Consider the following 12,084-nt stretch of genomic DNA (forward strand, 5'->3'; position numbering starts at 1 on the left):
AGAACACATCATTCATACTTCAGGGACTGTATCAAAATTTTTAAAAATATCAAATTTTAATAATTTGCCATAAAATTTCAAAAATCTAAATTATTTGTTATCAAAAGGATATTCTTTGTATTCAGAATGCAATTCAATATGTCTGATGTGCTCTCATGTCCCACAAAAAATGCTGTCCAAACGCTCATACCAGAGCCCTTAAGGTGCGCTTTATTTATGTGAGTATGCACCCTTCTCAAGATAATTAGAGAATGTATGACAGGAGTTAAACTCAACAAACTAAGTAAAAAGTCACAAAATTGGACTCAATTGAGATTTAAGTTAAAGAGATATTCTGCTATTTTAACTATTTGGAAAACTGGAGGGTGATGGGTACAATAATAACAAAATTTCTTTTATTTAAATCTCAATAATGAATGCAAGTGTGTTTGGATGGGTGACGGGGAACTCGTAACCAACTTTGCTGTTCCTAAGTGAGTAAACATTTGTTACATCAAGATAATTAGTTGTTTGTGGCTATAAATTATGCAAAATTTAATCAATTTATTAAGCATTCAATATTTAAAACTATTTTTCCAGGTATCATATCTCAGATCAATTTTGATGAAATTTTCCCCATAATTGTGCAGCATTGTCCTGACACCAGCATTTGCTTTTATTTCTGGTATAAGTAACATGGTTTTCTTTCTGTTTATAAAAAGTTTGCTAGTTTGTAGCATTGTAGTTACCATCAACAGATTTGTGATACAATCTAACAAAATTAAGCATTTTACCAAGTAAAATTAGTTTAGTTGTCATTGAAATTTCTTGCTTACTAATAGTGAAAGGTGGTGAAACAAAAAAAAAAAAGGTCCCTTTTGAACATTCAGAATCAACATTTAGCTTAACGAACAAATCATAATATTTGAGAGTATCACATTGACTTTTATGTAGAAGGCAGCTATAATTGGTGCTACACATAGCACCAGTCTTATAATACAATGTACAATTGAATTGCATTATCAATTAAAACCCCAGGTAACAACATAAATGCCATAGCTGCAGGGGTAGTTCGCAATGATTCAATATGGGTCAAATAGGGCAATGCTACAATACTACAAAGCCTAGTTCAATAACAGAGCATTATAGCGGATTGACTGGTTTCATGTGAAAGCAGTTAACTACATGTACTGGTGTAGAGAACAGTGAGTCTTGGATTTGAGAGAGGTTCCAACCACCCACTCTATGTATGCCATTCCAAAATACCACAACATTACTAAATTATAGGGAAACAATGAAAAAAAAACAATTTTGCAAACTCAAGATTCTAAACGTTTTATTTAAACCTGGCTGTTGTAAAACATATCCAATATTTGGTCATTGTTATTAAAAGAAAGGGCAAAACTTTCATTTTGGAGTGCAGGCTAAGACATTGTTGAACAAATTCATCAGGATCGGTAGAGTAAAGTCAATCAAAAGGTTCTTATTTCTGATCCAATAAATTGCACTTACTGTGTACGTTTCGATAACCACTCGGTTATCTTTATCAACACTGAATGAAGACTGCTACTGTGAACTGGTCATCCAATCACCATTCAGTGTTGATAAAGATAACTGAGTGGTTATCGAAAAGTACCCAGTAAGTGCAATTTATTGGATCAGAAATAAGAACCTTTTGATTGAGGCTAAGACATTGTTTGAATGTTGCTCTTTTACCATTATTCGTTATTAGTTTTATATAATAATATAGTAAATATACCTTACCATGGACATTATAAAGGGTTCAAACATTACTCCCCCACCCCCTTAAAATCACAAAACATTTTTTACATAACTTGACACACATTTTGTTAATTTGAAAATTCAAATACCTGTGAAATAGAGGAAACATTTGTCTCCCATTTCCAAAATCAGTTTTCTTGGGTCAAAAACAATAACTTTCCAAAAATTACGCTTACAAGAAAAGTTGCACTTAACATCCCATGTATCCATTTAATGTTCAAAAACATTCTTGATGTCAATGTTTTAGTTGTTGATTGATTCAAGTTTTTTTTTTTATCTTTATGTATCTTATCCCTCAGTCACCCATGCAAATATCATTCAGTACAAAATAATGGTTCATTGAAATGAATTCTGACACAAATTTAAGTTTTTAATTAGCAGTTGTTTCAAAATGACAAAATCACTGGGGAGGAGAACAGAAATAAGTTCTGCTGTGTGAATTTTAGTATTTATGTTTGTCATAACCATTTTGATAATTTTTTTGCAATATTTTTACAACTTTCCGTTTTCTTCATGAATTACTAATAGAAACAACAGAAAACAGAACCCAAACAATAAGTGCTGGGTTGCCACGGCAACCCAGCACAACATGGCAACCCAGCACAAAAACTGAAAAGCGCCACTCAATGGCTGCCATCGCGGTGCTTTAGCACCGCCAGGGGGAGTCAGAGGGGGGTGTCCCCCCTGTGAAGCTATTGATTTTTTGAAATTTGAGGTGCAAATGACGCCATTTGGTGCAATATTTTGTACTGTTTTAGCCTGTCTTTACAAGAAGAACATGGGAATTTATTAATTTATTTTTTTTGGTTTTTTTGTTTTTTTAATCTAAACGGCACCGTGCGCCACTCGGGAAGCCACAGCGCGCCGCTATTTGTGGACCCCTAATCTAAAGTAATAGCTTTATGTCATTTTGGTTCACTTATTTGGACAGTTAGTAGGGTTAAAAACAACATTTTTATATTAAATTTTACAGAATAAAGTGCAATATATTAATACTGTATTTAGATTAATTCCATACTTATTACCATAAATTTGCATTTAAATTAGTATATTTTATACTCTTTTTCTTTCTGAAGACATAAAAAAATGTTTCAACAATAGGGTTTCCAAAAGGATGGTACACAATTCACAAACGTCCCCACGAGCCACGAACCACATGACATCATTGTTTATCAAGGCGGGGGACTGGTCTATCGATATGCTTGAATAAACCGCTTCACTGTTCAATGGCTTTCTTGTACTATTTGAAATGTGGTGGGCGATTTAAAATGCACATGCCCTGAGCAAACTACGATGCGTACGCACACTGTAGGGCAAAGAACAATGGAAATTGACATAATCTGTGCACACTGCCAGGCAATGACGTCACATGACAAATGGTCTATAGCGCGCACACCCCCACACACACACTTTGCCAGGCCACTGATAATTATTAATATTGTAGTACTAGTAATATAGTATTCCTGTCTCACAGTGGCGTAGATTTCTTTTTGACATTGGGGGGGGATGGGGTTGGAAAAAATTCTTGAAGTACCGGTATAGTGAATCCAGCCCCTTTTGGCGACAGAATAAGTTTATGGTACAAATGGGCGCGAAGCGCGCGAAAATTTTTGCTATTTTGAAGCTAAACTGATGAAATATGGTGCAAAAGTTTAATAAAAGCGTGTGAAGCGTGCAAAAATTTGCACTTTGGGCCTAAAATGGGCAAATATGAGGTTAATTTGGTCCCCCCATCCCCCTGGGATCAATGCCTCACATTGTTTTCACACATGACAGAATACAACATGTGCTAATTTCCACAATTCTGTGAGCACTCACAAATGAATTCACTGAAATGATACAAAGTCATTTCTATGCATGCATGGCTCATTACACTGACACACATACTGAAATAGCATTCTAGTTGGAGGCAGCATTCCACCTACATCTGTGTCAAATTGTCAAGGTTTGCAGCTTTTTGCCACCATTTTTTTTCCACTTGGTAAAACATTTTTCGGCACCAAATAATTGTAACTAATCAACTATTGACGACTATTTTGGAGGTCAACATTTGAATAAAAAAATCAAGTCACTTTCATGCTCAAAATGCAGAAATCACATGTGTATAAGATAAGGGTGTGAGTGAGTTCCCGGGAATTCAAGTCACGCCCGAGAATCCTATTACCTGGGCAGGAAATTCCCTGCCTGGGTACCCAAAATCAAAATTAAAATTAATAGAGTATGACATGAATAAAAAATATCAATTTTCATATTAAAAACACAAAACATCATGCAAGTTTGTTTGTTTTTTAGGTCAACCATGAATGATCCTAGCATTTTTTAGGGGGGGCACTCAAGTATGATAGTGTACGCATGCGTGACCAAATTTCATTCATAAAGAAAGATCTATTTATAACAATTAATCTCTGCTACTTTAAAAGTCTCTGACCAAAGTCTAATTCTTTCACTAGGTGGGAAAACATTATTCAGATAACGCCCTCAAAGTTCTGTAAAACTTTTTTCCGCTAAAACAGGGAGTCTTCAGGGGAGTCTTTTAAGATTGCCGAAATTTTGCTCGCTGCCGGTTTTTTTCGTGAACTCTCATGATGCGTGTTATCGCAATTGGAAAAAAAAATTTAGGCGATGCCCGGCGCTGCATGGGCTCCTTTAGTTATAGTTTGTACAGCGATCAATGGGACAGGTCTGGCGAAATCATGAAATTACCAGACATGTAAAACCAAATAATAATGGGTCAGTTATAGAAACATGCATATCTCCACTTCATTTATGACTTTGAGGTATTGGATATTTACCAAATTGACTGGTAAGTTAATTGTGCGCACGTAAATTAGGGAAATTGGGAGCCAAATAGCTCCGTATTTTATACAAGCAGTGTGTGTGTGTGTGAGTATAGGGAATGTTCACAGCTGAGCTTCGTGACATGACAAGACAAGAGCCGCTGTACATTGAGTGTGTGAATTGTGTCGCTCACTAGAAAGCACTGATAATTTCATATATTCTTACTGTACAACTCATAGCATTAAAAAAAATTCCCAGAAAAATTTGAGAAAAATGTTCAATGAAACTACGGCTACGCTACGCAATGTTATTATTCTATTCATGCATACACGATACTATTGTGATTGCGCAATATCAATGAGACGGCTAAGTTAGTGAAAATTAACATTTCGTTTTTTGCGGATTAAGAATGATTTAAATGATGCCCCGATCTGTAATTTGGGGAAGATATTTATTACCGGATAGGGCACAATTAAGGAAATTTTGAGGGGATTCGGTGCATGACACGATAGCCGACGATCCGACCTTAATAAGGTAATTTAATATAAAATTTACCCCCAAATGAGTTTTTTGGCTAGTAAAAATGAAAAAATTGACCCTTTTTGACTCGTAATTTACCAAAAATGTGAAAAGGTACCCTAAACAAGTTGTTCAGCTTCAGAACACTAGCCTTATTCTTGAAAATCAGTGTTTTTTAGACCCTAAATGCGTCACTCGCGTAACTTGCCTTGCCTAAAAAAAACACCCCCTTTTCCTTGTTTTTTTGGTCACGTATGCGTACAGACTATTTATGTGAGTGATCCCCCCGGGGTCCAGGGATACTACAAAACCGGAAAAAATAACTTTAAAAAAAATATGATAGACGACAGGCATGTCCAATATTTTTATCGTATTGTGCCGGCATCCACTACTCAAAATATTGGACCTGCCTGTCGTCTATCACGTGGTAGAGGATAGTCAAAATAAAAATTCCTATAGTTTATTCTCTAATTCCAAGGGGGGCCAGTTTGTACAGTCACATATGTTACCAAACTTGTCACACATGTTACCCCGGTAAATTTATTATCTAAATTTCAAAATTCCTTCACAGTTTTCGTTTTGGTGCAGTTTGAGGCTTAAAATCATGAAGACGGATTCTGATTGGCTAGTTAAAACATGTCATCAATACATCAGCACCTCATTCGCCAATCAGTTCTGTGACGCAGGCGAGAATGTACGCAAGCGTACGAGGTGGGATAAAAACTGTAAAGGATCATTTGCTAGAATGGAGTGTATACATGTACATGTATTCAGTCTACCTTTTGACATAAAATATAAAGTTACCTTTTATAAATATTACCTTTTCTGATGGTAAAAGCAATTGCATATTTTTGGTCACATATGTGACATGTTATACAAAACCAATTAATTTGTTTTGTTAATTTATAAATATTTCAACAGTTCTGATTTGCTTTTATAGTGGAGTCACACTCCACATATTTTTCAGGAAATTAAAAAAAAAACATGAATATACAACTTAAGATATACTGCTGCTAGTCTGCATGCAGCAAGTGTTAAAATGGAATGGCCTGAAAACCTAATTATCGCTATTATAAGGACTATAAAATATCACTTTTGCATCAAGGTTTACATTTGTATCAAGGTTAAACAGTTGCCAAACACTTTGGAGTGGAGGTTTAATGTATTTGAAGGAGGGCAGGGCTTCGATATTAAAGAGGGAAATTATGGGGTAAAAAACAAGGTTAAAATAACTTTTTGAAAAACAAGTGAAAATGGTTATTCTGCTAGTAAGTTTTTGTCTCAAAAAACAATTCAAAAATAATTGGAAAATGCAAAAATCATACCTTTATAATATCATCATCACTTTTAGAAATTGTTTTAAATGTATTTTGGGATCGTTTAATAGATTTATTGCCAACAGTTTGAGGGGAAAATGGTAGCCTGGTCTTCAGCTAGCTTCACACTCGGCCGACACGATGTTTACTTGTAAGTTGTATAGGCCTACTTAGTGAAGCATTTGGCCAAATCAGGGATCATGAATACGTAGCAGCCACTTTGCATCACAACATTCCCTGTCAACATGCAAAGTCAACATTTTCAGAGAATTTGGACCTAAATTAATGTCAGTGAATGTGAGTTAAGCTTTATGAATGTGAGAAATTCTGTAGTTTCAGACGACAGTTTCAGAAAGTGAGTGGCTTGATTGTGTTGATTTCAAGGAAAGGTGTTTGTACTAAAATATTGTGTGTACAACTTCATGTCGGAGTTGTCGTTTTCTTAAAATGGCTGTTTACGTCCAATGGATGTGAGGCGCTTTGCATAAAACACAGACGTTCTTTTCACAAGAAATTTTAATGATGCCAGTTTGAAGATAATCACATGTGGCATATCCTCAAGAAATTTGGGCATTATATTGCTTTTCGTTTAACCGTGGTACTATTTTTTGTATTCTCAGGAAGCCTTCCACATTAAAACGTACATGGGAGCATTCTATGAAATATTCAAATGGCTGCCAAAATCAAACCGTACAATGTAAACCGCTCAAATTTCTTGAGCATGTACTAACTATGATTATCTTCAAAAATACATCATTGAAATTTCCGTTTGAAAGATCGTTTGCATGTTTTATGCAAAGCGCCCTCACATCCATATTGGACGTAAAACAGCCATTTTAAGGGATCTAAAATGAGCGTTTATTGCTTTTCGACAGTATTTTTTATGGGACATGAGAGCACCTCAGACCTATCAAATTGCATTCTGAATACGAAGCATGTCTTTCTGATATCAAATAATTTTCATTTTTTGAAAATCATAATATAATACAAATTTTATGACAAATTATAAAAAATTGATATTTTCAAATTTTTGATATATAACAGTCCTCGAAGTAAATTATATAAATCTATGATATATTCTTAAAGTGTATGTAGCAGGAGGAAAAGCCGACGGTCAATTGAAAATTTTTACCTTTCATATTGAAGATATGGATTTTTTTCCCAAAAAGACCTAATTTTTTTTGGTTTTTGGAAAAAAAATCCATATCTTCTATACTAAAGGTCAAAATTTTCAATTGATTGTCGGCTTTTCATCCCACCTACATACACTTTAAGTATAAATCATCAGATTTATAAAGTTTACTTCAAGTACTGATAAATATCAAAAATATCAATTTTAATGATTTGCCATAAAATGTGTATTAAATTGCTAATTTCAAAAATCAAAATTATTTGATATCAGAATGACATTCTTCAGTATTCAGAATGCAATTCGATATGTCTGATGTGCTCTAATGTCCCAAAATAAATACTGTCCAAACGCTCATACCCCAGCCCTTAAGAAATCAACAACTCCAATTTTTATCAGCACCAACTTTAACAGAATTAGGCATATAATAATGATTATTGTCAAAAATATTGATTTTTAGACCCCTCCCCCCCCCCCACAGATCCCCCCTGTCCAAATACTTGTTTTGGTCAGCACCAATTATTAACCCATTTTTTGACCGATTTGGATGAAAATGGTGTCAAAATGCTCAGGAGATCATATTGCATCAAATAGGCCTGTTCTCTAAGAAATTTGAAACAGTAGGATTAAATAACCCACCACTACTACATGTATTATCAAAGACAGAGATAAAAAGATTTTATCGCGTCTGATGTCACAGTCAATTATGATCCTTGATTGGTTTACACAGGTTAATAGCGCGCAAAAGGAAGGCCGATTTATCTGGTGCTGATCGGAGAAAAGGAATAGCAGCAAATGGCGAAAAATTACGTACTTTTACAAGGCAAAAAGCAGCTTTTCTAGGCATTGTTGACTTGGCACCTTTGCGAAAGAAAGTTTCCTCTTACAAAGACCTAACTTTTGAGATGTTTGAAGGTGCAAAATTAACAATAAGGCGCCCGCCCGGTTATACCGCCGCGTTCAGCAAGTCATCATCACGACACTTGAAAAACCATGTTCGAGTTTGACAGATGACGTCAGATGCGATAAAATCTTTTTATCTCTGTCTTTGATAATTATATGTTCGCTTTTCGTATCTCTTTCCTTGTTGAAAAGGTATAACGTTGTGGAGATAGGAACATCCGGGACCTACTCTGCCATGTTTGGCTGAGTAACGGTACATGAACATGGTCTTTTGTGCCTATGTAAATTAGTCATTGTGTAAAGCTGTGTTTATACTCATGGGTTACTCATCATCAGACTGAATCATTGTCGTTAACTATAGGCAAAATAATTAATTCTCGATCATGAGAGCCAACTTGGGTACGCACAGTTATTGCGTTGAGCGTACTACGCAAATACCGGCGCTTACAGCGCAAACACAGCTTTTGAGCATTGACCAATCACACGGTCGTTGCTAGGCAAGGTCAAGGTTCGGTCATGCAGGTCGCCCGATCGTGTTATTCTAAGAAAAGTACGCTGACGCAGAAGGTACATCCTCTCATGATCCAGAATTTATTATTTTAGCTATACACAAGTTAATATGTGTGTAATTTACTAATTTTAGAGAACGTTGCAGACCGACAGAGGGTGTCAATATAGGCCTACGTGTCACTTTTGAAAAACAGAGAATCATGCACATGCTCATCATGCAAATACGTAATACGACGGTGATTTAGTAGGCCTACACTGATCATGCATGCGATTCAGGTTTCTGCAAAAGCGATTGAGTATAATTATATAAATGCATCTTTAGAAATGACCGGCGCCGGCGATTCTGTGTTCACAAGCAGTGTCCGAAATAAGGAAAATATGGAGGTTATCCCGAGGATAACTAAAGCATAAATTCTGCTTGTCCTCAATACATTTTGGTTGTCCCCAAAATGTGTCATACTTTTGGAGGTAAAATATAGTGGTTGTCCAGGGGATAAGTACATAGCTCAATATGGTTGTCCCCAGTGATTTTTGGACAAGAGGACAAGAGGATAAGTGCTTATTTCGAACACTGTTCACAAGTGGGTTTTATCATGTTTATTATAGCTAAAATAATACTAGTTAGTTTCTCGATCATGAGAGTATGAATGTACTGCGTGCGCTGCGTAATGTCGCAAGTTTAGTGGAATGACACGATAGCGCGATCGATTGTGCACGCACAGGAAATGCAGCGCTACCCAAAGCGTGTGTGGAAGGCGTTGTACGCCGACGCAATTGTCATTACGTGCCTATTGAGCTCTCAGTCTCATGTCATGATCGAGAAAATATAGTGACACACATTTGTATTGGTTCGATCAGGCATTGAAATGATCAGGCATTGAAACGATTTCATTTTTTATACTGGATCGTTCAAGCATGCTCAACAAATTTTTCAATGTATAAAGTGCCTCTGGCCCTAGTTAGGTATGTTCATAAAATTGTGAAGTTCAATATTTTTAGCTGAAAGTTCTTTCATTTGAAAGAGAATCAAATTACCTAAATAATAAGGGGTCAATCATGTTTCTAGTGCATATACTTTTGAAGTTACAGACAAAAATAGTGTCACGAAATTGACCAAAATTTTGTGTGTGAAATTGTGACAGCAGGCACATGTACAATGTACACTACTGTATGTGACCCCAGATGACCTCCTATTCTTTACTGTAAGAAAGCTGTTTTGGATGGTCTTGATTTACACACAAATTGCTTTTGAGCTAAATCGAGTGTCAACTTGGTGGAACATGGATTGCACTATGTGATAGTTTAGACTCGCTGAGTCTCATGGACGCCGTTCGTCCACTGAGACTCGTTTTTCCCATTTTGTGTGTGAATGTGATTTACACGCTTAAGACTTTGCGCCGCTGTGGCATTTAAAAAAATTTCTTTGAAATTTGGACGATGCATGTAAAACTGTACTCATATAAGAATCAGAAACTTAACTAGGATTCTTACCAAATTCTTGAAACATAATATCATTTGGAATTTCGCGAATAAAGATGATTTAAGAAGCCGCCTCTCTCCCCGTGTCCGACAAAAATGATCACGAATGAAAATGACAAATTTCACTGCTTGGCGTGCGCTAAAGGTTAATTTCGCTGATCCCCCCTGTTCTTTTCAATGTCAATTTAACACACGATTCCCGCTGTTGTTTTGGTTCCAATAAAATAGCCTAAATCTCAAGGCCCCGATCTCAAAACAATAAACATGGCGGAACAAGCGCAACCCGATGACCGTGCGTAAGCAGTTGAAGGACTGGTTGATTAAGTTACGTGAAAATACGTCATTGATCACCATCAAACGATAGTCTCTCCACAGCCAATTTGCGTCGGTCCTAACGTTCAGTATAGACACATACAGTGTGTGCGAGACTAACCTACCACCTGCCTACGACAAAAACAAATGAGACGAAGACCTGAGCAACCATTTTTGTCCTGAAAAATGCTTCATCGTGACGATCAGAAACGCCAAAAAATTTTTTTTTACTACGCTGGATATTGTTCTGGAATCAAAGTACATGTAAGGATCAAATTTGAAGGTAAATAGGCCAAATATTGCAAGAAAATCTACTCACTAGGCGGCTAGGGACTGCGCATTGAGTACACGGCTATAGGGAAAACCAAAAATCTAGACTAGTGATAGTTTATGAATCCAGTATCATGCCAGTACCAACATAAGTCAACATCACTTAGGTTTTGGTTGTCAAAATTAATTTTTAGTAATTTTTTCCATTGAGCCCCAGCCACAGTAAAGCCATTTTTGGACTGTACAGGCACATTCCACTTCCCTATGGACGAATAGCGCCACCTCTAGTGTGTGATATGAGCCTGACTACCCTAGTAAAAGTAAAAACGGATACTATGGCCAGAGTTCTAGGGCTATTGATAACATGACTGCAAAATTCTGCTCTCTGATTTGCAAAAAAACAATCAGTTCGGTTTATATTACGGCTATTACGCTGTATTAAATTTAAACTAAAAAATTCCGTTAAGTACCAATGCAATAACAATTGAATGAACCAACCTTACCTTGTTTTTTATAAATACTGGTGTATTTTTTGGGAAATTTACGTCCAAACACTGCACTGTGAAATCGCGAATTTCATCTGCCTGATTTGTTTACCTTGAGTGAGGTCAATCGAGGTCACGTCACGTGCATGAAAGAAAAAGTTTTGCGGAAGGGAATGTGTTCATCTGCGAGATTTCTTGCCATCAAAGAACTGCTATCTTGTTGTTGGTATAATACTAGGTAATGGTATAAGAGTATTGTCACATTATTATAGAGGTATTCATTATAGACTGTAATAATGGTAAAAATGTAAATAAATAAGCTTTTTTTAATTCGCCAATCAAAATTATCAAGTAAGCTTATGATCTGACAATGACAATGTCTGACATGTTTAAAAAAATAAGCTTATCTTTTGCAACAAACCGTTCAAAGTCCAGGGGGACGTCCTTTAATAGTAAAGGTCTGTGCTGTGCATATCACGTACACGAGCATAAACACACAGGCGAATTTCTTGATTTTGTTTACAAGTGAACTCAGTCATGTGTATCATGATTGAGGGGAGTTTGACCAGCTGTTTTAAGTAGGTCAGACCTCTTCAATCATGGTATCCATGGCAGGGTCCTC

The 12,084-nt window shown here is 36.1% G+C and overlaps 2 protein-coding genes across 2 annotated transcripts in view; one reads left to right on the plus strand and one right to left on the minus strand.

Annotated features, from left to right (window-relative positions):
* Positions 1-11,534, minus strand: part of LOC140153447 (uncharacterized) — a 62,073-nt gene extending 50,539 nt beyond the window's left edge. The window contains exon 1 of the mRNA XM_072176207.1: positions 11,481-11,534. The gene's annotated coding sequence lies outside the window, so the exon portion shown is untranslated. The remainder of the gene's footprint in view (positions 1-11,480) is intronic.
* A 118-nt stretch (positions 11,535-11,652) lies between these two features.
* Positions 11,653-12,084, plus strand: part of LOC140153438 (solute carrier family 49 member 4-like) — a 42,834-nt gene continuing 42,402 nt past the window's right edge. The window contains exon 1 of the mRNA XM_072176195.1: positions 11,653-11,700. The gene's annotated coding sequence lies outside the window, so the exon portion shown is untranslated. The remainder of the gene's footprint in view (positions 11,701-12,084) is intronic.

This window comes from Amphiura filiformis, chromosome 1 (assembly GCF_039555335.1).
Source record: "Amphiura filiformis chromosome 1, Afil_fr2py, whole genome shotgun sequence".
In the NCBI taxonomy this organism is placed as follows: Eukaryota; Metazoa; Echinodermata; class Ophiuroidea; order Amphilepidida; family Amphiuridae; genus Amphiura; species Amphiura filiformis.